General features: G+C 40.5%; 1 protein-coding gene across 8 annotated transcripts in view; it reads left to right on the plus strand.

The window, feature by feature from the left end:
- The window catches only part of AGO3 (Argonaute 3), a 547891-nt gene that overhangs the window by 223987 nt on the left and 295994 nt on the right, over window positions 1–27910 (plus strand). The gene's annotated exons all lie outside the window — the stretch shown is intronic.

A 27910-nucleotide genomic window follows, 5' to 3' on the forward strand; every position in this document is an offset into this window, starting at 1 on the left:
GTAATTCCCTTAACAAAAGGAAATATTCATGAAACTAAAGTCCAAGTGAAATACGAAGATTATGTCAGAATTCAGATCTACTACACTTATCAGTTTAAAGGCAGCAAAGGCCAACAAGTAATTAAGGGCATTGAAGCAGACGTACAACCAACAGAAGAATACCTTCCAATACTTTCCCTGAGGTCTTCTTTTGAACTACAGAAAGATCTTCATTGGATAGTTGAAACGTTTCCAAGAACGTAAGCTTTGCGAGCGTCTAACCTTGCCTGCACTACCTTCAATGATGAAAATCACCTGCGTCCTCCTACCAACCTTTTAAGTAGACAGGTACCAACATGTAGCCTACAACAAAGGATGCAAGAGTTCATGAAATCTATGGAGACGACCATGCAAGGTCTGATAATAAATCAAGATATTTTGATTCAGTTGCTCCAAAACACCTAGTCAAAATAATCAATAGCTTCCCTGCGTGTAGCACTGTGGAATGCTAACGGTGTTTCACGGCACAAACTTGAGATAGATCAATTCATTAATGAAACACACCTTACAAACAAATACAATTTCCAACTCCGTGTTTACTTGTTCTACAGTACAAGTCATCCTGACGGAAAAGCACATAAGGGCACCGGAATCCTAATCAGAAACCGCATAAATAATCACTTCCACAATGAGTTCGCAACAAACTATTTGCAAGCCACTTCTATAATTCTACAAACGGCTGGTCAAAATATAACTCTAGCGGCTGTATGCTGTCCTTCGCGTTTCACTATAACCGAAGCAATGTTTATGGACTACTTCAACACATAAGGCAAACACTTCATAGCAGCAGGAGACTGTAAGGCCAAGCACACGCACTAGGGTTCTCGCCTTGTGACTCCAATAGGAAGGCAACTGTACAACGCCATTATAAAGGTAAGCAATTCGCTGGTCTGTGTTTTTCCTGCTTCACCCACATACTGGCCCACAGATCCCAGAAAACGGCCAGACTTGATTGACTTCGCAGTTACGAAAAACATCCAACGTAATCTAATCAGCGGTAGTTCATTGTCAGACCTATCATTGGACCACTCGCCTGCGCTTCTTAGTCTACACCAGCAACCAGAAACCAAAGACAATACTTCCAAAATAACACGAAACAGAACGAAATGGTTCAAAAAGTTCGTAAGCTGGCACATTGAGCTAAACCCTCGGAGACGTTTCCGACTTCATAAAGGATATGTTCTTGATCAGCATCATTAGACGAGTCGATCTAGCCATGTCCGTCTGTCCGTCCGTTTATACGCAAACTAGTCTCTCAGTATTAAAGCTATCAGGCTGAAACCCAAAAGTCTTCTTTCTTTTGCAGATAGTATATAAGTCGGAACCAGCCGAATCGCACAACTATATTTTCAAGCTTCCATAGGAATAATCGGCAATACAATTTTTAAAAATTATATCTTTGGTGTTTTTATACCCGTTACTCGTAGAGTAAAAGGGAAAGTATGTAACAGGCAGAAGGAAGCGTTTCCGACTCCATAAAGTATATATATTCTTGATCAGGATCAGTAGTCGAGTCGATCTAGCCATGTCCGCTTGGCCGTCTGTCCGTCCGTCCGGATGAACGCTGAGATCTCGGAAACTATAAGAGCTAGGCTATTGAGACTTGGCTTCTTACGCAGCGCGAATTTGTTTCAGCAATGTGCCACGCTCACTCTAACGCTCACAAACCGCCCAAAACTGGGGCTCCTAAAGTTTTGATGCTAGAATAAATTTTTACTGAAATATATTGTTCTCATCAATACCTATCGCCCACAAACCGCCCACAAACTTCAAAAAATCGTAAATATGAACGCGGATATCACGGAAACTATCAAAGTTTGTTACGCAAATATGCCACACCCACTCTAACGCCCACAAACCGCTCAAGCCTGTGGCGCCCACAACTTTCAGGCTATATACAAAATTTTAACTTAAATGCATTGGTCTCGTCAATACCTACCTATTGATCCAAAGTTTACAGAGTCATTATTGTATGCGACCCGTAATTCCTCGAATGTTGTAGGAGATTTCGACGTTACTTTTTGTATTTTCTTCTGTAACGTGCGTTTGCATTGATCAACTATACTCCATATCTATCTATCTAACATGTATATCTTACATCTTTAGATTTTAAATTTTCTTTCTTTAAATTTTAATCTCACACAAATAAAATGCTACACAAAAAAAATTTGTCTTACTGAAGTTTTAAAATGTTATTATAAATCAAAAAATTTTAGAAAAACGTTTAGCCATACAATTTTAAAAATTAAAATTTTTTTTAATTCTTTGTGTTAACAAATTAACGCCAGAAGTGTAACTGTTTAAATTGATTTTTATTTGTCTTTACCAAACATTCAATATAATTTAGTATAATCAATCTCGATGCGCTCTGCTTGCGTTGGTAGCAAAAATGTGACTGACTGTAGCTGGGTATATTACTACAAGAATAGGCTGAGCTAAATCGTAAACACGTTACCGTAAGAGATGAATGCATTCGGCAAAGCTCTTACGTACATACAAATTAAGCTGCGCTTCATGCGCGTGTATGTGTAAATAGATAACACAAGCGAGCAAGAGATAAAGTTTACAAGAATAAATGTACACGGTGTCTGGTTCCCCAACACTATGGTAATACAAACATTTTTGAAAATCAAGCAATAAGTTAACAGTGCCAAATAAAATGTGAAATACTTATGCCTTTAAATATAAATAAACAAAAGAAATTCAGATACTCGCACACGCACACCACACAAAAGCGCCACCTAGCATCCATTTTTATCGTCCGTTTATCACTAACACGCCACCTAGTGTCTATAGGAATGAAAGATAGTGACTGCGTGTATATATCCATAATTTTCGCACTCTTTTGAATTGGCTAATTATTTATTATTACTTGGATATACCCTTTTAAGGAATAATCCGACTTAAATAATTTTTGGCATTAAAGATGGTATCGATAATAAAAACAAAATCTCATTAAAATGTGCACAAGATATTTCCAAATGGAAAGCTAGACGTGTTTTAGCGTTATGGGAGCTTGTGGGCTTTAGAGTGGGCTGCTATAAAAACAAGCCGTGCGCAGGAAGCCCAAATCTCTGCATGCTTAATCCCAACATTCTAGCTCTTATAGTTTTCTAGATCTCAGCGTTCATATGGACAGACAAACATGGCTAGATCGCCTCGGCCTGTTACATACTTTCAGACTATTCTAGTATACCCTTTACTCAACGATAATGTATGTTGTATGTATATATAAATATGTTGTGTTGTGGCCCACAACGTGTGGGCAGGACTCGAACGTCGTACCCCCGAGCATAAAGAAGTACCACAACCTATCACTTGTCTCTTGAGCCATGTCCATATTATTTACTTTCGTTTGTTAGTTCACAAAATTATCTTTAAATAACATTTTAGGCGCTCATTTAGTTGCAGATATTTTTAAAAAGAAAAACAACACATTGTATTTGAACTTGTTCTTGTTCTAGGGTGCCACGTTATAATCAAAATTTTGCAATTCAATCGAGATTGCAAACCACATGCAGCAAGTCAGATGTTTTCACTAACACGCCACTCAGCCGCTATGGGCGCCATAGGCTAGGTGGCGCTATAGGCTAGGTGTGCTAATGAAAAAATTCAAATTGCATTAAGCGTCTCTCCATCCCTTTCGCACTCCTTTAGCTGAGTAACGGGCATCTAACAGTCGAGGCCATCAACTATAGCGTTTTCTGTTGTTTTACCTCTGGGAAAGAAGTATGTGTGCATTGAAATTATTTAAAAAAAAACATAAAACAAAATTATTTTTTGATTACATTTTTTTATATTGCTTGAATACATATTAACAAAAAAATAACAATATATTTTTCGTAAACGTTTAGATTAACTTTAAATTAAATAAAGAACATTAATTTTATATGAAATAAGTATAAGTGCATACTGCACGAAAATTCGATATACAGTGGTGCTCATAGACTTAAGCCACTGCCACTACCATAAACTGTGTTTTTAATAACTTATTTGAACATAGTTATTTCGGCCTAAAATTTTTACATATTGCAACACTGTTATTTAAGCAGCTGATCACAGTAAAAAATGACACGTAGGTATTCGGAGGTTCCCAAAAAATTGACTAAATGTCAAAAAGGAGTATGCGCTCTGCTCATATACTTATGCCACCTTGAGCTAAAATCGCCAAACTTGTGTTTTTTCCGGGAAAGTTGTGCTAGTTATTTTCTAAAATAAAATATTGAATACTAAATACGTTTCCCAAAACAATTTGACCGCTATGGCTAAAAATAAAACAACGAAGAACGCTATAGTCGAGTACCTCGACTATCAGATACCCGTTACTCAGCTAAATAGAGATATGCAAGCAGCAAAGCGAGAATAAAATGCGCCACCTACCGGCTGTATACAGATTTAAGCGTTATGGGCGTTACAGTGGGCGTGGCAAATTTTTTTTTGGATCAATCGATAGGTATTGACGAGACCAATACATTTCAGTTAAAATTTTTATTTTATTTTTTTTTTATCTAGCATGAAAATTGTGGGCGTCACAGGTTTTCGAGGTTTGTGGGCGTTAAAGTGGGCGTGGCAAACTTTTTTTTGGGTCAATCGATAGGTAGCATCAAAACTGTAGGAGCTACAGTTTGGGCGGTTTGTGGGCGTAAGAGTGGGCGGGGCACTCTGCTGAAACAAACTTGCGCTGCGTAAGAAGCTCAGGAATCTGCACGCCAAACCTCAATAGCCTAGCTCCCATAGTTTCCGAGGTCTCAGCGTTCATCCGGACAGACAGACAGACGGACATGGCTAGATCGACTCGGCTAGTGATCTTGATCAAGAATATATATACTTTGTGGGGTCGGAAACGCTTCCTTCTGTCTGTTACATACTTTCCGACGAATCTAGTATACCCTTTACTCTACGAGTAACGGGTATAAATACAAATCCGGCCGAAAGAAAGCTAATATGGGAATATTACTAAAAAAGGACAAGAATTCTACAATTTTGTAAGTCTACATTTTTCGCATGGCAAAGTCAGAAATGACAATGCATTTTATAAGAAACATGGAACCTGGGAAAATATTCCACGTGAAAGCCCAGAAAAACATATTTAAACGACGATAGACGGATTGCCAAAATCAGTAAAGCAGATCCGTTCTTGACTTCGACGCAAATCAGAGGTCAAAGGGTGGCAGATTATGGCGTGAATGTGTCACCTCAGACCATAAGAAGACGGCTAAATGAATTCGGGTTATATGAAAGCATTGCCCAAAAAAAAACATTGGTCGCAATTTTTGGAAAATGATTGCTTGGAGCGACGAATCCAACTTTAATGTCTTTGGGAGTGATGATAAACCATATGTACGACGCCCTCCCAACATACAATTGGACCCCAAACAACGAAGAAGACCGTTAAACATGGTGGCGTTTCGATTATGGTCTCGGGCTGTTTCACAGCATCGGGCGTAGGCCCCTAGTGAAGATAGAAGGCTTTATGAACGGCGAAATGTACAGGGACATCCTTATTAACAATTTATCTGAAGAATATGCCGATAATTTGCCACTTGCCTGGATATTCCGACAGGAGAACGACCCGAAACACACCAGCAAGATAGTCAAGTCGTGGTTTAACCAAGAGGCAATCAATGTTTTGCATTGGCCACCGCAGAGCCCCGACTTGAACCCTAAAGAGAACTTGTGGGGAATTCTTAAACAAGTCGTTGGCCAAAAAAACCAGCCAATAAAAAACGATTTGTAACGAATTTCGCAAGATTAGTGGAAGAAAATGACCCCTCAACAGTGCGCACGTCTTGTGGATTCAATGCTAAAGCGTTGCTCCGCTGTTCTTAAGCAGAAAGGTCATCCCACTAAATATTAAAGTAAATTTATTAAAAGTAAAAAGAATATTGGGCAAATTTTAACTTTTTCAACCATTTTTTCCAGGTGGCTTAAGTATGTGAGCAGAACATTTTGGAGATGGTCAAAGATTTTTAAAGTTTTTCGTTGAATATATATTTTTATAACTTGGTTATTCTTCTATTAGAACACTGATATATAGAACTAATGTGACACAACAAATTGGAGCTGTGAAATAATAACTTTTCTTAATTATACCTGTTACTCGTTGAGTAAAAGGGTATACTAGATTCGTCGGAAAGTATGTAATGTAACAGGCAGAAGGAAGCGTTTCCGACCCCGTAAAGTATATATATTCTTGATCAGGATCACTAGCCGAGTCGATCTAGCCATGTCCGTCTGTCCGTGTGAAATCTGAGATCTCGGAAACTATAAGAGCTACAATACTGGGATTAGGCATGCAGATTCCTACAGTTTTGATGCTAGAATAAAAATTTTAACTGAAATGTATTGTTCTCATCAATACCTATCGATTGACCCAAAAAAACGCCCACTTTACCGCCTACAAACTTCAAAAAATCGTAAATATGAACGCGGATATCTCGCCTCCGATAAACAGCTCACACTCACCCCCCCTACCCACACGCTAAACCTAACTCTTCCCTATTACCCCAACATTCATCTCACCCTGGGCTGGACTAAGGTGTAACTCGTACCGTGCCGAGAGTCAAACTGGCTGGGAGCCCGAGTCAAAAAATAAATCAGTCACTAACGAAATCAGCCTTACCCGGGTACTAAGAACATACACAAACCAAATCTTGATTCCGGCACTAGCCCCGAAACCCCACAATCACCAGCCCAAACGCGCAACCAGCACAACCAAGGGACCGTAAAGCTGATCGCCTGTGAGGACGAAAGATCGGCAGCGCTTTACAAGGCTCCCATAACCAAGGTTGGCGAGGTCTACCCCGGGGCCAAGCTGACGGTTTGCTGCGAGGCTGCAGACATCCCGTCTCGACCGAGAGCGAGGGTGTGGCTGCCGTCTAAACCCTCTGACACGGTTCAGCCCAAAGCTTCCGACAGATGGTTGGAAAGTGGTTAAGGTGGAGAAAACTGAGCGCGTCACCATGAACGTGGTGATCCTCCTTAACCAGTCATGATTAGAAACCTTCGCAGCGCAGCAGAACCGGCTGAACTATGGGTTCAACAAAGTGCAACTCCGCGTCTACGACACGGATAAACCAGCGGCAGACAACCTGGCTGCCTGCGCGTCCTACGAACCCCCGAGTGACGACGAGATGGAACACGAGGAGGCAAACCATAGAGCGTACGTGTCAACTGATTCAGAGCTCACCGAAAGCCTTAAGAAGCTGTGCACACAGGGCACGACCCGACCGACACACCATAGCATCATTCCATCTGGCTCACGACCATGACGGGCCAATGCAGAACACCACAACACAACAACTCATACACGCACACTCATCTAAGGAACTTATACTGGGAAGGGACGCTTACTCCCACCACACGCAATGGGAAAGTACAAACACAAACGAAAGGGGTAAGTTATCCTACGACTATCTCCTAAACTTAAATTTACTTAATTGCAATAAGGGTAATGACCCAACATTCATCCTTAGAAACAGGAGGGAAGTCTTAGACATCACACTAATATCTGATCCCCTGCTTAACTAGCTTGAAGCGTGGAAAGTGGGGGTCGAACACTCATTCTCTGACCACCGGTACATAGAACTTACAATAACTCTAGACCGTCCTTCCGCCGAGAACTTTACAAAACTAAGACTAACCATCTGGAGTTACTACAAAAAACGCCACACAAGAAACTTACACACTCCACCGACGCACGTACTCAACAGTCAAGAATTAGATAACCTAGTAAATACTTTCACTGACATCTGCAGTGAAGCTATTAAAAAGGCTTGCCCAAGCAGAACAGTCAAAACAAAGCCCAAACCGCCCTGGTGGAACACAACCCTGGCGAATCTTAAAAACGAATGCAGAACCTACTTCAATAGAGCTAAGTATTACAACATCTTAGAAGGCTTTTAAATTCTTCATAAGGCGAGATGCCCCAGACCTGTGCGCCGTAACAAAGGATTGACCTGACCGCATGGCTGCACTAAACAGCTTGTACTTGCTACTCATTGCAACATCCTTTTTTCCTAGCCAGTTTTGCATCTCGAAGTTTCTCCTGTAAATGGTTGTCGAAACGATCGTTGTGGTAAATGCAGACTCCCAGATACTTATACGACTTGACAATTTCTATCTGAATAGACCCTAAATTCCACTTTTCGTTTTGTGCTAGCCTTCTTTAATGCCTCTTACAAATCAGAACTTTTGACTTCTCGGTGTTTACTAACAATTCCCACAACAAACAGTATTTGTGCAGAGCATTAATCATTGTTTGCAGTTCGACGGGGGATTCGGCGAGGATCACAATGCCATCTCCATACAGCAGAGCCTTCATCCGCATATTTGAATACCGCAAGGCAGGCTATCCGTGATGTCGTTTAAAAAACAGGGGAAAAAATTGTCCTTCCATTATAGTGCGTTTCATGCCCCATTGGGAAATCTTTTTATTTCATTATTTTACCGAATAACTATTTATTCTTTATGCAACAAAACGAAAGAACAACAAAAACTCTAAGCAACTGAAGTTTTAATCCGAAATGCCCTAATGGTGCTTGTTCGGAGCTGCATCTGATACAAATCTCTGTAAATAGGACATCAACTCGCTCTTTCTATTACCACTCATTTGAAAGCTTCTTTTAAGTCTCTCTCTCCTTTCTGTCCGTCGAAAGTTCTCTCACAAAGCAGTTGCAATTCGAGCTGCAGCAGAAGCTTCTAACACGCGATAAAAGAAATTCTACGGCTCATCACAAAATCATTGTTTAATATAACGATAGGGAAGAGTTTTTAAAATTTGATGATGGATCGAACGTAACAAAAACTCTTGGACTAGTTTAGGGCCACATCGAGATAGGTTTTTTTTCACGTTTGCCCGTCATATTGGATCCGGAAGGCACACGAAACGCACAGTTTTGTCAACGATAGCAAGTTTTGTACGATCCACTTGGGCTAGTCGGTCCCACTATAACAAAGGCAAGATTAATCGTACGAGTGGACAGTGTGGACAGACAAGTTGCAATGGGATGAAAGTTTGCCGCAATCGTTGGAGACAGCGTGGTCTAAGTTTTGCAAGGAAGTTTCGGAGATTGGATACGGTGAAATAGCTCGCTATGTTTTGCAGTCAGAAGCTATCGTTGATTTAAACATGCCTTCTGGGACGCTAGTCTTTTGGCCTACGGCATTTACATTTATGCACGATCAGTCAGAAAAGGCGCAGTCAAGGTACATTAAATAAGTGCAAAGCCGAGACTAGCGCCATTACCTTCATTGGCCGTGCTCAAAGTGGAGCTTTGCGCCGCTTCTTTGCTTGCACAATTGTTCAACGATTATCAAATCTGAAACTCTACACTGGCCAAATCCATTCTTGGTGTGATTCTTCTGTCGTACTGTCATGGTTTCGCGCAGGACCTTTAAAGTTTCATGTTTTCATAAAAAATAGGGTCGCAGCCATGCAGCTGAATCCTAGAATCCGGGAGACATGCTTTCGAAGGGATCTTCACCACATGACGTGCTTAACTTAAGCCTTTAGTTGCAAGGGCCCACTTTTCTGCATGAGGAGATGAGCAAGTGGCCTAAGTCGTGTCTTCCAGAAAAAATGCTTCCTGAGATTCGCTACAAAGTACGGCTGGTCTCCGACTGTTCCGACATGTTTCTTGGATTCAGATACATAAACTCCTTTGGATAAATACAACGAATTTTTGATACGTTTACAAAATTATCAACAGAATAAGATCGCCTAACCTTACTTTGAAAATGTTCGCCGAGGAACTGATATACTAATTCGAATAAATCAGAGGGCACAATTGGTGTCAGAGTACAAAGCCCTACAAAAGGCAAAGTCGATCGAATCTTCAAGCAGATTGTCAACGTTTCTAGATGAGCATCGAGTAATTCGGCTGGGCGGTCGCCTGCGTAACTCAAATCTAGCCTTTGAGGCTCGTCGCCTTGTGATTTTGCCTAAGGATCATCCTATAAAGTCAGCTATCATCACCGACTTTCATCAAAAGCATCATCATGCAGAACCTGTCACTGCTTGCGCTTGTTCGGTTGCAGTATTGGCCGATTGGCGGACTCAAAACTGTAACGCGTGCTTTTCGAAAATGCATAATTTGTTGTAGGTCTAGACCTCGTCTCGTCAAACATATTATGGCTGATCTGCCGAAATACCGGGTGCAGGCAGCGCCTGCGTTTTCGGTTAATAGTGTGGATTATTGCGGATCTTTCTACTACAAGCCAGAAGTTCGTAACAAGGCAGCACAAAAGTGCTATATTAGCGTCTTCATTTGCCTTGCCACCAAAGCGGTATGGATGGAGCTCGTCAAGGATCTTTCTACGTCAGCATTTCTAAGCGCTCTTAAGCGTTTCGTTGCCACTCGAGGGTATCCGCGCTGCGTTTGGTCAGACAATGCGAACAATTTTGTGGGGTCTAAGAACTAGCTTGAGGCGTTGCGTCAGCTTTTTGGAAGCCAGCAGCACCAAAAGAAAGTACATAATCACTGCCTGGCAAAAGGTTTTGATTGGCGTTTTATACCCCCTCGCTCCCCACACTTTGAAGATTTATGGGAAGCCGCCGTAAAAATGGCTAAACACCATTTGTATCGCTCTTTCGGATCATCTTTCCTCGGTTTTGATGAGCTTCGCACCCGTATGCCAGATCCAGCTATAATTAATTGGCTTACTTCTCATTGGGCAGCCTCTCGTGGTATTTGCTGAGCAAGATCTCTCCGGGATAAACTACAACCGGTTAGTTTTGTTGGCAGCGAGCTACTTGACACTGCTCCAACAAAGTACAAAGTGGCGCTCAATGGAACCATCGGTCAAGATCAATGACATCGTGTTTATCCAGAAGGAAGGCCTATCCCCTTTAATATGACCTCTAGCTCGAGTCGTCGAAGTGATTTCCGGAGCTGGTGGCGTCGTTAAAGTTGCTGTTCTACGTACTTCGCCCGGCCGTAGAAGCTGCTAAAGCGCGATAAGAGAAAAACGTAGTTTACTTACTAGATACATACTCTGAAACCCAATGGTGCTATTTTTTGCCGCAGTTTTGATGGTAAAATATCAATATTAACAAGAATGTATTATTAAGTCAATAACTATTGAAAAAATGTTGCGACAAACGGCCTTTACGCTAAAATTTGTCAGGCGCCCAAATTTTTAAAGATTTTGTAAAAAAAAATTGTTTTATAAAATTGACATGATGCACTCATCACAAATAATTGAATTGTAATCTTTACAGCATCAGCACCAGCTAAATTAAGTATTCCAAAGGAAGATTAAATGTATAATGCAGTTCGACCTCCACTGAGCAGGCAAACAAATTTTTTAACTTCGAAATGTTGCTATTTAACATATATAATTACACTTTTGCACCCCAAGTTTTTTTATAAAAAAAACTTTAATCAATTTTTTTCTTGCCTACAGTATTATGGTAATTTTCTATTGGTTTGCTGACAATTAGATGTGGGTATAATAGTGTATGCCTGTGTAGGCTTGTGGACATGTTCATAAAGGTATGTGGTGCTATGGATAAGACATGTTATTGTATGTTATTGCTAAAAAAGTTTACTGGATTTATGTCATGTTTTTAGTCCAGATTGTGCTTAAATAGTTGAAACCTTTGAAATAACTTTACCTGAAGACACACATCACCCAACGCTTGACCTAATCATCAACACGGGTACAACATTTAATAAAATATCTGAAAAGTTATCTAGACGAATCCATTCTTTGGTTCATTCGTTGAGCATTCATCAGGGGCTTAGAAAGATACAAATATATATAACATTTACTGGGAGTGGTTTGGATAAAAAGGTATGGTCACTTTTGCACTTCAGTGTTAACTTCAAGCGTTATAAATCAAATTACATAAGCTATCTGATCTTAACGTTCTAAGATTTTAGGATAAACTTCTAAATAGGTATACAATTATCGGCAAAAAATAGTGTGCATGCCGTAAAAACAGACACTTTTAATACGACTCCGGCAGTAATTTCTTTAAAGAGCCATTGAGCCATTTTGTCTTTATTCATAAATAGCAGTCTTATTTTCTGCTTTACTTGAGTCCATTATAATTGCAGCTCTAATGAATGAGTAAAATTGTATGTTCTTACCCAAGGGTGTCCAACATGACCAGCACCCAACAAATCAAGCAGTAGCCAATGTGGGAACAGTACCAGGCGCTCAGTAGCACCCACTGCAGATGAGAATTGCTGATCAGCATATTATATGTCTCACTAACTCACCTTCTCACCGACCCAAAGGAATACTGACCCGCCAATGCAGTCAGCACATTTTGTAGTGTCAGCCGAGCCAACTACGCAAACTGCTACCATAATCACAATTCCCTGACCTACTCTCGAATATAGCTTAATTCACTAATCATTACACTAAACTTCCGTGTTCCAAGTAGTATATAAACATGTATCAATTTAAGAACAATTCCGTTATGAACGCAACTTATAACTCCGCAGTTCTACTTCCTATCTCTGGGAATAGGGCTCGTAATAAACTCACTCAAATAGCTAGCTCAACCTCAGCGCAGTTCCCGCATCGCCAGTGGTCCGGCATCGCAGTAACCATCGTTACTTTGGTTAGTCACAAACATTGTACTTTTAAGATGCGATTTTGCTCGTTGACCTATCGGTCAAATAATATTGTAATAAGAATATATAATAGGCAACCATAAAATTATAAGTAAATTCAATTTACTTAGTTTTGCTATAATCAAATAATTTACTTTTATATAACAATATAAGTTGTTTTTTTCGATATACAATAATGCTCCTAAAATATTGGAGCATTCACATGTCGCTGCTCCACGAAAATTTTTCCGCCGAAATGTTAGTCGCTATCCAAACATAACGGAGAGACGCAAAAAAAAAATAACGGACCGGCTGAAATTTGTCTCCAACTCTCCCATAGTCTCCAACTCTTCCGTGTGCAGTCGCTTTATTGAACGCTCTAAAAAATAAACGATATTCCACGGAAAATAACATTTATAAAATTGAAGAAAGTCTATAACCGCCTAATATACCACCAGCCCTATCCGCGAACAACACAACATAGTGCTAATAAACAAATTTGACTCTATAAATCAGAAAACAAATTGTTGCTGAACAACAAGTGCGGCTGTGCGCGCACCTTCAGTGAGAGACAATCGGTGCGGCAGCATCTTCGGAGTGCAAGAGAGAAAAAGGTTGCCCCATCAGCTACGCTATCGCCGATAAGGCAGCTATTCACTGTTGTCGATAAGGCAGTTTGTCGGTAAAGCAGTGAGTGGTTGCAAGCTAAGCTACAACTTAAACTTAAAGATTAAATCCGAAAGATACAATACAAACACAACCGACCTAACCTTAACCAAATCAAACAATAAATAAACTTAAAAAAGTCATGGGTTCTTCTGCTCCACCCACTAAACGTACCCGCAACAATGCTGGAACTGCCAGCGAACGCATCTCGGATGTAAATTCGCCTCAGCTTCGAGGAACAACCCGAGAAAATTGAGTCGGCCGTTCGGGAAGCTGAACAGCGAATGCTCAGAAGGCTTATGGATCGCTTGGACAAAATCGCCGGGGAAGTAAAGCAAATGGATGCTCGTGTCCTGACGTTGGAGCGCGAGGTTGCCGATCTTCGCTCCATGAGGGACCGAATGGGTGAGCGGGTTGAGACGCTGAACCGGGAGGTAGAAAATCTACAAGCAGCAGGTCAGAGGTTGGGTGCACTGGAGGCCAGGCTGGCAACGCAATGCAGGGAGACTAGCTCGTGTGATCTGAGGGTTCAAGGAGTTCCCTATGTCGAAGGTGAAGATCTCAGAGCGCTCTATCACAAGCTATGCTTTAATCTCCAGCTGACTCCACCACCAAAAGTCTGCGATATCTTCCGAGCAAGGACATCACAACAAACACATGTGGATCCGGTAATAATAATTAAAATGCTAAACCCACGCAAAAAGATCAAGCTGCTTGGTCAAGTCGGAATGTACAGGCGCGAGCACAAGAAACAACTTAGCTTGCAGTTTCTGGGTTTCAATTCAGAAGCGTTAATTTATATTAATGAGCAATTGTTGAAAGAGCATTATCTCATCTTTAAACAGGCTATGCGTATGAAAAAACATAAAATCCTTACGGCTGTCTTTACACGACGCGGCCTTGTGCACGTACGCTGCACTCGAAGAGAGGGTGTCTGTTGCACTAACAGTATGGAGGAACTTTCGTCCATTAATCTTTCGCCTGATCCACTTTCTATATTTCTCACTAACGCTTCGGCTGGACCTGAAGCTGATAGCTTTCGTTCTTAAGCGTATAAATCGTATCCTCTTAATTAAGATAGGTTTAAAACTAGTTTACTCTAAGAAATGTATAAGATACGCATTGAATATTGAGATTGCGCCCCTAATAATCATTGATAGCAACAATGCAGGATGAGGAAGTTTGTTCCATAGCTAGTGCCATGATAAAAACTATAAGTAGTTATAAAATTGGTCTAAAAATTGTTCACTTAAATGCACAAAGTTTGCTAAAGAAGATTGATGTGATATGTGTGTCTGAGACGTGGTTTGTAAATGATCTATGTGATTCGTCTATTATTTGTGAATGCTTTAATGTTTATCGGTCCGACCGTACTGGTCATGCAGGAGGTGTTGCTATATACGTGAATGTGAAGCTGAAATGTAAAGTGGTACTTAAACAGCCAAGTGACAGTACTATCGAATACATTCTATTAGAACTTCCCAACAAATCCCATGGAAGAACCCTTTTAGGTTGCATATATAGACCGAATCGGACAATTGACTACGGGTCATTACTTAATGTTGTTTCAGACATTTCGTTGGAGTACACTGACATCATATTGACAGGTGATTTTAACAGCAACCTATTGTCAGAAAGCCATCTCGTAGATAACTTTAAATCCCTAAGTTTGTTTTCCGTAAACGAAACGATTCCTACGCACTATAGCAGCCACTGTGATACATAACTTGACTTATTTCTTATCAATGACCCTAGAAAAATCATACATTATTATTATAGAGATTACATAAATATAAACTATAATGAATTAAAAACGGAATTTTTGTGTTGTGACTGGTCATGTATTTACCATCTTCGTCATGTATATTGTCAATTAGAGGTTTTAACCAACAATGTCCAGTATTTTTTCAACAAGTTTGTGCCCCTAAGGACCAAGGTGATTAAGCCAATGCAAAATCCATGGTTCAGTAGTGAAATTAAAAACCTAAACCGTCAGCGAGATGTAGCTTACCTCCGGTGGAAGCGATACAAAACTGATGAATTTCGAAAACAATACAAAGAGGCTAGGGTATAAGTAAACAAAAAGATAAAATCAGCAAAGAAAGAGCATTATAACATACAATTTAATAACTGTGTTATCTCAAAAAACAGATGGAACAAACTAAAACGGTTAGGTATTGGAAAGTGTAAGCAACAGACAGAGTCTGAGGTGGATGTCGAATTAATAAACAAAAAGTTTTTGGAAATAGATGTACCTGAAGCAACATGCAATCCGTACCTGAATACTCAACCCCTCTGTGATAATAGTTTTAGCTTTATATGTATAAACCAAAGTGATGTCCTAGCTAGTATTCTGCATGTCAAGTCCGATGCTGTTGGTCTCGATAATATGAGTCCAAAATTTGTTAAGCTTTTGCTCATACATATATACATACATATATTTTTAACGCGGCTATTACCACGTCTTCATTTCCGTTAATATGGAAAAACGCCAAAATTTTCCCAATTCCTAAGCCAAACAATGACTATAGACCTATTTCAATATTACCTTTTCTATCAAAAGTCTTTAAAACCCTTATGTCCTCACAGATTCAACTATACTTAGCTAATAATTCTCTACTTGACGAAAAACAATCAGGATTCCGTAAGAAAAGGAGTTGTATTACTGCAATCACAAATATTGTAGAGGATATAAGACAAGAACTGGACAGTAACTGCGTAACGTTTTTGACGCTCCTTGACCACAGTAAGGCTTTTGATTCTGTGAATCATAACATTCTCTGTACCAAGCTTAGGAATATGTTTAATTTCTCAACTAATGCGACGAAGCTTATTAGGTCGTACTTAACGAATAGGTTTCAAGCAGTCGTCTCTGGAACGCAAGTTTCTTCTCTCCGAAACTTATCCAGGGGAGTGCCACAGGGATCTGTGCTAGGCCTTTATTGTTTTCTATATATGTCAATGATCTCCCTAGTATCCTGTCTGAGTGTGAAGTACATTTATATGCTGATGATGTCCAAATATATGTTAGTAGACCCGTAACTGAAATACATGACTGTGTCCGTATAAATAATAAAATGTTGTGGCTAATTGAAAAGTGGGCAAAGGAAAATGGCTTGGGTATAAATCCTAAAAAATCGAAGTGCTTGGTAATTGGTAAAAAGCAACTTTCAACACTTTCACTCCAAAAATTATATACGCCATACGCCGATAAGCTATGAAGTGAATGCAGTTAATCTAGGGATAACATTTAACAATACTTTATCATGGAGCAACCATATAGTCAAAGCGACAGGGCGTACATATGCTCTGCTGAGAAAATTTTCATTCTCCAAATCGTTCTTAACTGAGGAAGTTAGACTGGCCACTCTCTTTTACGGCATAGAAATTTTTGGAAATTGTGATGCGCGGGATTTGCGTACATTAACTGTAGCTTTTAACTCAGTTGTCCGTTATGTGTTTAACTTAAGACGTTTTGACCATGTATCACAACTGACATATAAAATACTTGACCTTAACTTGACCTCCTGGATCGATCTCACAATTTTAATCTTCTTTCACAAAATAGTGACGAGTGGAGAACCTAAATATCTTTTCAATAAACTTACCCCAGCCACATCTGTAAGAACCAAAAATTACATATGCCCTCGAATACAAACACTGTGTTCGAGAAGGCAATTTTTCATAAATGGTATCCGGCTATGGAACAACCTACCGCACCAATACAAAACAATTGGAGCGCAACTCAATTTTACAATAAAGTTAAAGATCTTTTAAAATACCATTACACATAAGTATAAAAATTAAATAAAATAAAATAAAACAAAAAAAATAAATAAAAATATATATATTTTAGAAACCATAATAATTGTAACTAAGAAACTACAAAAATTTGATGTTAATCATTAATATTAATTAAGAGCGAGAGAAATTGTTTTAATAACTTAAAAATAATAATAATTTAAAATATCAACTCAATGTGACTAGCGCGATAATTATAAGTGTGCATTTGTAGCGCTAGATATAAATAAATAAATAAATAAAAAAAAAATAAAAAAATTTGTCTCTGAGAGCGCCGAGTGAAGGCATATAAGACAAAGAAAGAGAGGGAACAACTAGCGCACTAGTTTTTATTTGTGACCTGCTGTCCTCCAAAATAGACTGCCCTGCATTGCTGAGTAGCATAGGCTTTTCAGTACCTGGTAGGTCTTTAAGGTCATTTGAACCTTTTTTTATTCCGGCATATAGAGCTAACTATGCTTTTAATGAGCCTCTGTGTAGAGCCTTGTTCTACTGGAACAAACTTCCATCTCACATGCGGCTGGACCCATGCTCCCCTAGGGAATTAATTAAGAAAACCCTTTACAATTACCTTTCGTCCCTTAGTATTTAGTTTAGTAATATACAAGTAGCCAGTTAAGGTACCAACTGTTGGCGAAATAAATAAATAAAAAAAAAAAAAGAAATCTCCGAATATCTGCCTCTCTTTGTTGCACGACTGTTTTCTTAGGCAGTCTTCTACGCTACGCCGACTTCTCTGCTGACGTCAACAGCGGCACAGCGTTTTAGGCACAAAAAAACAAAAAAGCTTTTTGCCTTCATACATGTCACCGCGTCCCTACAGCAGAACTGAAGGGATGTTATTTGTGTGTCTTGTTGTAATGGGTATGACAAATTTTGTTTGGGCCATGAACGGGTGAAGAAATACATTGAGCAGAGTCCAGAATGTGCTAGAATATTTATTCTTCGAAAATTTTAACAAATCAAAAAATTCTTGTTGGATTACAAAGCACATCTGATGTCTGGACATTTTAGATAAACTGTCTGCCCTCTCGTTGGCGCTCATATTCTTCGTGATACGAGTAAGATAATACTTATATTATATTTTATACCCTTGCAGAGGGTATATTGATTTCATTCAGAAGTTTGCAACGCAGTAAAGGTGACGTTTCCGACCCCATAAAGTATATATATATATATATATCTTGATCAGCATCACTAATTGATTCGATCCAGCCATGTCTGACTGTCCGCTCGTCTGTTCTTCTGTACGTCTGTCTAGTCGCTTAGTTTTTAAACTAAAGGGCTGAAACTTTTCCAAATATCTTGTTTCTATTGCAGATAGTATATACGTCGTAACGAAGCGGGTCGTGCAACCATATCCTATAGCTACAATATTTTTTTTATTTAAACCACATATTGTCCTAGTCCATATCATCAAATTTGGTCCGAATATATTCGGGTATAAATAAGCTGTAGCGATTCCAGCCAAACGCCGCCACAGACTTTTTTGATCTACAGTCGTATATTTGCATTGTTACACCGATAACAGAGTTACGCCAGAAATTTGAATTTCAGTATTGACCAACGTAAGGAGGTTCATTTTATTCGCTTAGGCAGTGTTGTGAAACTTTGCTTAGGTAACATTTTCCCTTCCGATAGTATTTTTCATTCGCCTGCAAAACGCTCCTTTTGGCAAATTCAAAACCCAAGAATCGACAGTATCGACCAATAGAGAAGTTTGCGATATCTGACTATTCCTCATAAATCTCTGAATATATTCCAGGATGCGAATGACACTTGTACTACTACGGGCAAAAAGTATTTTCGGGGTGGAATGGGATGCATTATGAATACCCTAAACCCGGAACAAATGAGGAATATTATTCGAACATTATTCGTTGACTAGAACTATGGGCAACTGTGGGTGTTTGCACCAAGATAATGCAACGGCTCACATTTCACTCGTTTTTTTTTGACCATTTCGCAATAAATACAAAGCACAGAGAGATGACCAGCGTCGCTTGAGACCGGTTGTGGTTGTCTTGTGCTCTGTGATTTTGTCAATTTGTTGATTAATATCTGTGGTACTGGTGCCCTGTTTTGTGACCTAGCCCAACATAACAGCCGCGATTATGTTTTAAATCGGGTTTTTGTGTTTATTTGTCTAATTTATTGTAGCAATTTTAACAAATCTGAATATGGAATTAAGCCTGTGTATTAGTTATTTTAACTTCCTGTACGCGGTTTCAATAGCTTTTGTTGTTATTTCCATAGCTTTCTGTATTATCTCTCCCGCTTCAGTCGATAGATTCTCTCGCGCTCTCTCGCTTTCGAAGTCTCTACGCGCTCTAATACTGTTGTGTTCTTGTGTTTCTGTATTTTTATTTTTTGATCCCAGTGTCAAATTGAGTGTGGTATTTAAAATTCTTTTGTTTGTTTTTTTTAATTTTATAAATAACTTTTTTACATTTTAAATTTGTCGGTGATTGGTATATCTCAGTGTATAAGGAATGCTAGTTTCTTGTGTCCTCTTTTGTGTCATCTTATGTCCTGCATTTTTGCAATATCATTGTTTCTCTCTGCTCGCCTTACAAGGTACCGTTAGAACTGATGCCTGTGCGGCGCTACAAAAAGTGTAGCACGACACACGGCTGCGTTGCAGGCTTCGTGGATTTTGTCATGTCCTTTTTTGAGAGGAACTGTTGTAGCGAGGCGTCAGCGTTGTGGCGCTGTCGCCGTGTGTGGTTCGCAGGAACAGTATAGGCAGTTACAAGAACGAATAATCACTTTCTGTAAATCGACGCCTGTGTTTAGACCGAAACGCACTCCGCTCTAATGGAACCCGATCGTAATTCGACAAATTTATAAATGTAAAATACTTTAAAAAAATGGCTCTCTTGCTTTCAAAAAAATATTGTCGGTTTGAATCGTCACCCAACTACGCTTTTATTTACTCTCGTCTCTGCAATACAGTCATACATCCTAAATGTACTGGATTTGTTGGCATAGTTAGGAATTGTTGATATCCGCGCTGGTTTTTCGTGGACTTGTGCCTCTTGCGTTGTAATATAGCGTGATTTGGATGGCTACGTGGCGCTGACCAATGATCGTTTTAAGAAACTTTTTGATAAACTTATGATTTCAAAGAACTTGACACTAAAAAAATGTCAGTTCGGTCACATAAACGCAAAAAGACCGCTCCTTTAAAATCTGTGGAAGTAAAGGCAAACGTTCCGAATCCGAATTTAGTTTTCAGTATTTTTTTCCGATCGGCAACGGCAGCTATGTCGGCATCCACTGGCGCTTGGGGCTTAAAGCTCCACTGCCGGCAGTACCCATTAGTACCGAAAGCTCTGGAGGAGTCCCTGTTTCTGCTAGTCAGCCTAAGGGGTCAAACACTACGTGCTTTTCTGTGCCTATAGGTAAAGTGAGCTCTGGACTCGATAATCAGACGAACAATGTTCAGATTCGTGGTGGAGGTAGAAAGAGACTTTTGGTTGTTCCATATAGGAAGCAATTATTTGAGTCTCGTTTAACCCCTGAAACCACATCTGCAGATGTTTTGAAATTTATACACTGAGAATTCCCATCTCAAAACAAACAGTGGAAAATTTCCATTATGTTCTTAGGGTATCTTGGTTTAAAATATCTTCTCCCCCTGGAATATTTAACGTACTAAATTCTAAAAGTTTTTCGCTTGATGATGAACTGGTCATTAAAGAATTTCTTCCCAACAGCAGGAGAACTAATAATAGACCTTCCACGGTAGTACCTCCGCCAAAAAACTGAGCAGTTTATTTTTGGCCTATCAAAATGTTAGGGGACTTAATGTGAATCTACCTAAGCTTTATGCTTATTCCTCTGCCTCTTCTGAAGACATTCCGGCCCTTACTGAGACTTCGCTGAAACCGAATATCAGACTCTGAAGTTATTACTCCGTTTATGCGATGGCCATTTCACGCTTTCATTTCATGGGCTGATTCGTGTGTGTATAAACATCGTTTCTTGAATTCGACAACACACGAAAGTTAACTATGATTTCAGCCTCCAAGCGTGAATTGGTGATGCGCAACCAACTTAACGCTATACAAATCAGGTGGCAACGCCGTGCAAAAAAGTTGAAACTAAAACCCAAATTAAAGAAAGAAAAGGGAATAGTTATTGAAAAAGCCATAGAATCAAAGAGAACGTTTTGGTCAGACGCCGAGATAACCGAGCTGCTTGGCCTGGTGAAGGAGAATAATATATTGGGCAAGCTCGATGGGAAGACCAAGCGAAGCAACCTGGCTTACAGGGGCCTCGCAGAATCGGTAAAGTCTAAAAATATGATCAAATCCGGATACCAAATTAAAACCAAACTGCGAATGTTAAAGAAAACATATTTTGAAGTGAAACGCAGCAATGCAGTCAGTGGGATTGCTAGGAGAACGTGCACCTACTTCGAGAGCTCGATGAGATGTATGGGACTCGCCCAGTGTCTAAGGCTGTACGTGTGGGCACATCGGAGGAGGGATTTGTGGAAATCGATGGCTTCGTTGACCTGGCCAATGAAGTCTTCACCGAAACAGAGGAGATTAATTAAACCAGTTTTACCAAGGCAATCGTCGTGCAGATGATTCAGAAGATGTCAGATAACAAGGAGGCGTTGGACAGGCTGGAGATGCACACTCAGGAGTTCCTTAAGGCTCAACGGGAAATCGATGCCACCTTTGTGCAGAGCATGATTGACGTTCTGGCGGAGGATCGGTCCGAGACCAAAAAATTCATGCGAGAATTCTTTTACTCCAATTAAAGCTGAAATATTTCGAAACAAAACGAGTATAAACTAAGATCAGATGGATCGTATTCAGGAGATTCCAATACTTGGTTACAATGCCAGTCTGGTGGTTGCTGGTTACTTTCATATTCGTTGACTGTCGTAAACTTTTCCTTCCACGAAGTTATGAAGTGTCGCGCAAGCCAAAGCAACATATGGAACAAATTTAAAGCCAATATCTATTCTATTGACCAGGCACCGCCAGCGTCCTTTCAATCGACCAAAGGCATTCTCCACTACTATTCTGCACGAGCTAAGGTAGCAGTTGAACGGCTCTTCCTGTGGAGTTAGGTGTCCAGTATGTAAATTTAGAAGCCACGGTAGCAATGGATGTGCAGGATCTCCCAGGATAATGAAGGGAATCTCTTTGTTTCCCACCAGTTTTACAAATTCCGGAATAATTAGGCTATGGTTCTTGAAAATTCCAGATTCTTTAGAAACCGTCGCGTGGTGGTCACTTCCTGGAAAATTTCAGGCTGACGTCTCTAAATCAAAAAATAAATATCTATCTATAATCAATATCTATATATGTATTTACTTACAAGTAATTGTTGTCAACTACAGCTTGCATGACCATCGATGTCAATCCCTTTCGATTAACGAAATCCATGTAGCCAATCTTTGGGGCTTTAACAGGAATATGTGTTCCTGAACAATTAATATATAGCGTTTAAAATGTGTAATTAATATTCTAAAAGAAATTTTACTGTCAATAGCTCCAATCACGTTAGGAATGTGACACATTTTTTGAAATGCACCTGAATTTTGAATGCATTCGTCCAGTCTGGGGAAAGAAATTAGATCACTCGTAAGTTTCAATACTGCTTTAACAACAATATGAAAGTACTTGTGCACAGTACTTTTATGTACTCCAAATACATCCCCAATCAATCGATACTCGGGACAGGTAGCCAGTTTGTATACGCAGATCGCATCTTGTTTCTCCAAGGGAACTGGAACGGCTAGAAACATGCTCTGCATCGGTAAGTGATTCGCACAGTTCAAAAAATGAACTCTGACATTCTCAAAAAACAAATTTTAATTTTTTGGCTGTTGCATTAGAGACCATAAAGCATTACTCCTTGGCCTGCTCCTGAATCTTCGCACTCTAGGTGTCCTCAGGATGAGAGTCGCGGTTGGGTGCTGATTGACGTTACCTCTACTTTAACATCGGAGAGAATATATTTTCTTAATCCCAATGACATAGAATTCGTTGGTGTTCAAGCTTCTTTGTAATCCTCTTCTATTTACGTAACTTGTTCTTATATGCCACCTCGATCCGACTTAACAATTTATGAGCAACATTTGTCTGCAACAAAAACTGTTATATCTCATCTTTCCGAAAAGGATTTTTTGATTGTTTTGGGTGATTTCAATCTCCCTGACATTTCTTGGTCCCCTTCCACTGACTCACTTGTCTCTACCCCTTTATCTGTCCATGACTTCGTTGACGCTCTGTTAGAATTATCATTACAGCAAGGTATCTTTAAACTTAATTCACTAAACAGACAACTAGATCTTGTATTTGTTTTAGATTCATCTCCAGTCACGGTATCTAGAACTGACCCACTAGTTGTGCCAGAAGACCGGTTTCATCCCACATTGAAACTTACAATTTGTCTTCCCTGCGTTGATACCCTCTCTCCTTTACTTTCTCCAACTAAAACTATATGCTTCGTAAATGTGACTATAATAAACTCAACAACATGATAACTGGACAAATTTATATAATTGCTTGGATATTGAAAGTTCTACGGAACTATTATTTTTATTGTTGAACGTTGATGCACTAAGAGCAGTACAAACAAGTGGCCCAAACGACACCAAGCACGAGCTTGTTACCCGCGGGCCCACTGTTATTTCGGGCAAATACGGTTCGCGAGGAAGGTACGTAGAAGAAATAAAGACAGGAAAAAACATAGATCAATAATACCAAAGCAAATGAGCTAAGATTTTAGTTTTTAATACAGGGATAGAAGTTGAGGAACAAATTAAATGATATAGGTTGTTATAATTATTAGAAAGAACGCGAAAGGGCTCGTGCTGAATTAAATTAGATGAACATCGTGGCAAGTTGAGAGGATAGTAGTTTCGGATTAGTCTAACAGGAACATTGAAAGTTATGCGGCTTACCAAATCTACATAAAAATAGTACCAAGCATAGTTGAAGCATAGACTAGGCAAATTAATTAATAGCAATCTACTCGAGTAAGAAGGCAACCTGACGTTTTGATCCCAGTTCAAACCACGTAAGGCAAAAAGAAGAAATTGTTTCTGTACGGACTCTATACGGTCAATGTGCACTTGATACTGAGGACTCCAAACGGAAGAACAGTATTCTAAATAAGGACACACAAGTGAGGTAAATAATAATTTGTTAGTGTATAGATCATCAAATTCTTTAGACCAACGCTTTATAAACCCAAGAACACTCATAGCTTTATTTACAGTAGAGGTTATGTAGGAGTCAAATTTAAGTTTAGGATCTAGTTGAACACCTAAATCGTTTACTGAGTATATTCGGTCCATTCGGTTCTGAAGACAGTAAATCATGAACGTTGGCGTACCCCTATAAAAAGTCATACCGCTGCATTTAAGATAGCTTAAATTCAAAAGGTTGTACTGACACCATTCCTGGAATCTAATAATATCTGACTGCAAGCAGAAACCAGACTCCATATTTGTTTGTGGGGAAGACAACAAATATGCCACCCTTATATTTATAATTAATAACGCACGAATAGGTTATATTAAAATGTATAGCGTTTATTCGGAGCGGCAGACGGACTGTGAATGTGTAAAAAGCTTGGCTCCAAGATCTTCATATAGACATATGCAGGCTTACAAAGTAGTTGCTGAATAGATAAGCGACAGCTTTATGGGTATAAGAAAGAAGGCGAAAGATAAGCAGACAGCGATGCAGGTGCCGTCGTACACCTATGCGCGCATGACTAGGCGCTGCCGATCTGCTCCGAACATACTCCCCCCGTTGGAAGAGGTAAGGTTCCAACTATCTCGGAATCGATGGGCTGAACGGCTAGCTTGGCGACGGCTCTCTTGATCAGACCCGTAGCTGTACTCTGATGACTCCGTCCCCGCCGGGTATTAAATCATCCACATAGAAATCTCTACGAACAATTTTTGCTCCAATAGGAAATGATTCCTCCTCATCGTAAGAGAGTTGATGCATGGCCCTTATAGCCAAGAAGGCAGCTGGCTTGGTTCCGTAAGTCACCGTGTTCAATTTAAAAACACTCAATTCTTTCTTGGAGCTCTCTCTCCAAACGATGCACTGCAAGAAATCATCCGGGTACGAAACACGCACGCAACGGTACATCTTGCAGATATCTCCACAAAGGGCAACTTTAAAAAATCGAAAGCGAAGCAGTATATTGAAGATTTTTTGTTGAATTGTTGGTCCTGCCAGAAGTAAGTCGTTCAGAGAGCTACCAGAAGTTGTTTTAGCAGATCCATCAAAAACGACACGAAGCTTCGTACTCGTGCTTTCCTGCTTATGTACGCAATGATGGGGCAAAAAGAATTGTGTTTCTGGCGGTTCCTTAGTTACAAGAGACATGTGACCTAGGTCGATATACTCCCTCAAAAATGCTGAATACTGAGCTTTCAGGGCTGGGTTTCTATCTAATTTAGCTTCCAAACTCTTGAAACGACGACGAGCCAAGCAATAAGAATCACCTAAAGATTCGAATCCGGAAGTGGTCAAGAGACGAACAGAGTATTGGCCGTTTCCAAGTCGAATGCAACTTTCAGTAAAAAGTTGCTCACATCGCAAGTATTCCGGCAATAAAGATGGCTTAGACGAAGTGAAGTCCTCAATTTCCCAAAATCGCTTTACAATGGCGGAAAGTGTGTCATCGGAATAATCAGCTGGGTCCTTGATGCTGGCTTGTAAAACCGACTTATGAGTTGGCATGTTCGATGATAACCCTCCAGAGACTATCCAACCAAGCTTGGTGTTCTGAAGAGTTGGCAAAGCCCTATCCAAATGAATTTGTCCCATAGAAATTATTTCGAAAAACAACCCAGCGCCGAGTAAAAGGTCAATTCGTTGTGATTGATTGAAATTAGGGTCAGCGAGTGAAATGTTTTGCGGTATCCTCCACGATGTTGCATTTATATTGAAATGGGGTTGATAATCAGTAATACTGTGAGTCACAGCCGCTGTGAATGCCGCTCGATAGCTTGCATCCCGTGATTGCACAAGAATATCGACAGTCTTATCAGAGATCATGGAAGATTCTCCTATCCCAGAAATCGACGTTTGCGATCTTCTGTGATTCAAGTTTAGTTGGCTGGCTAAGCGAGAGGTTATGAAGTTTAGCTGGGAGGCCGAATCTAAAATTGCTCGGCAAGGCATAAATGCTCCAATTCTATTTCTGACGTAGATAATAGCAGTTGGAAGCAACACGTAGTCGATCGGCAAAATATTTAAGGCTTTGGGTGGAGGGCTTGGTAAATGATGATCAGGATGCGATGATGTATGCGAACATGATACTAATGCTGATGCAGTAGATGGTAATGGCTGAGAGCTCGAGGATGGATCGCATGATGGAGATGAAAATGAGGTTGATGTTGCGGATTTTTTTTTTTTTTTTTTTTTTTTTTATTAAGTAAGCTTAAATATATACAAGAACATAAGTGGTAGAAGAAGAGAAGAGGTAGAAAAAGTTCCGATCCCGCGGGACTGCCGCAAAGCTATACTTCGCGGGACGGATGGCGGTCAGCTTGCCGCTCGTCCTTATAACTCCATGCGTCGACTCCGTTCTCGACGCCTAAGATCCTTCAGGATGCCAGCGGCCATGTTGGCTATCGCGTCCCACTTGCTTTGATCTTCCAGCATGCAGCTGATCACGTTGTCCGCTGTCAGGTTACATACGGTTGTCGTTTCAGCTTCGGCTCGGTTCCTATCGTATAGGGGGCAGATGAATAGCGCGTGCTCCGCGTCTTCGATGCTTCCTGTGCCGCAGTGGTCGCAGTAGGGGTTTGGCTCGTGCTTAAACCTATGCAGGTATTGCTTAAAGCATCCGTGCCCGGAGATCATCTGCGTGAGGTAGAAGTCTACCTGTCCGTGTCGTCTCTGCAGCCAGGGTGTTAGACTGGGAATTAGCCTGTGCGTCCACCGCCCTGTGGTCGCATTGTTCCACCTCATTTGCCATGCCTCGATCGTGTTACCGCGTTGGGTCCTGCTTCCTCTGCTCCCAGTTCTTCGTTCTGCCGCCAGCAGGTCTATCGGTATAGTACCGGCTACCACTAGCGCGGCTTCCTCAGATACCGTGCAGAAGCTGCTTGTGATGCGCAGTGCGCAGCGTCTGTAGACAGCTTTGCACTGGCGGCTGTATGATGCGGTCTTCATAGCCTCGGCCCATATGGGCGCGGCGTACATTATGATAGATGTCACCACTGTCGCTATAATCCTTCTGCTGTGCTGCTTTGGTCCTCGAGTATTGGCCATCATCCTTGAGATGGCTGCAGTCGATCTGGATGCTTTGGCTGCGGCATACGATAGGTGCGTCTTGAACGATAACCTGTGGTCGATCAGTACTCCAAGATACTTGATTGAGGCGCTTGTTTCTATTAGAGTTGATCCGACTCGTATTGTGGCCTTCTCCACAGTCTTCCTGCTGCTTATGAGCACTGCCTCCGTTTTGTGCTCGGCGACTGCTAACCCGTTGTCTGTGAGCCAGCACATAAGGGTGTCTATCGAGAGGCTGCACCTATCCGTGATCTCATCGAGGGTTTTCGCTACCGTTACCAGCGCTATGTCGTCCGCAAATCCCACAACTGTGCATCCTTCGGGTAGTACCTGCCTTAGCATCCCGTCGTACATGACGTTCCACAGTATCGGGCCCAGGACTGAGCCTTGAGGTACTCCTCCTGTCACCAGGTACTCGTGCTCTCCGGCATCAGAGGAATATGTGAGCACTCTGTCCTTGAAGTAGTCCGCTACGAGCTCGATCAGGTAGTTCGAGATTCCCATGCGCTGAAGTGCCTGCAGGACAAGGTTCCAGTTGGCAGAGTT

This window comes from Drosophila suzukii, chromosome 3 (assembly GCF_043229965.1).
Source record: "Drosophila suzukii chromosome 3, CBGP_Dsuzu_IsoJpt1.0, whole genome shotgun sequence".
NCBI lineage: Eukaryota > Metazoa > Arthropoda > Insecta > Diptera > Drosophilidae > Drosophila > Drosophila suzukii.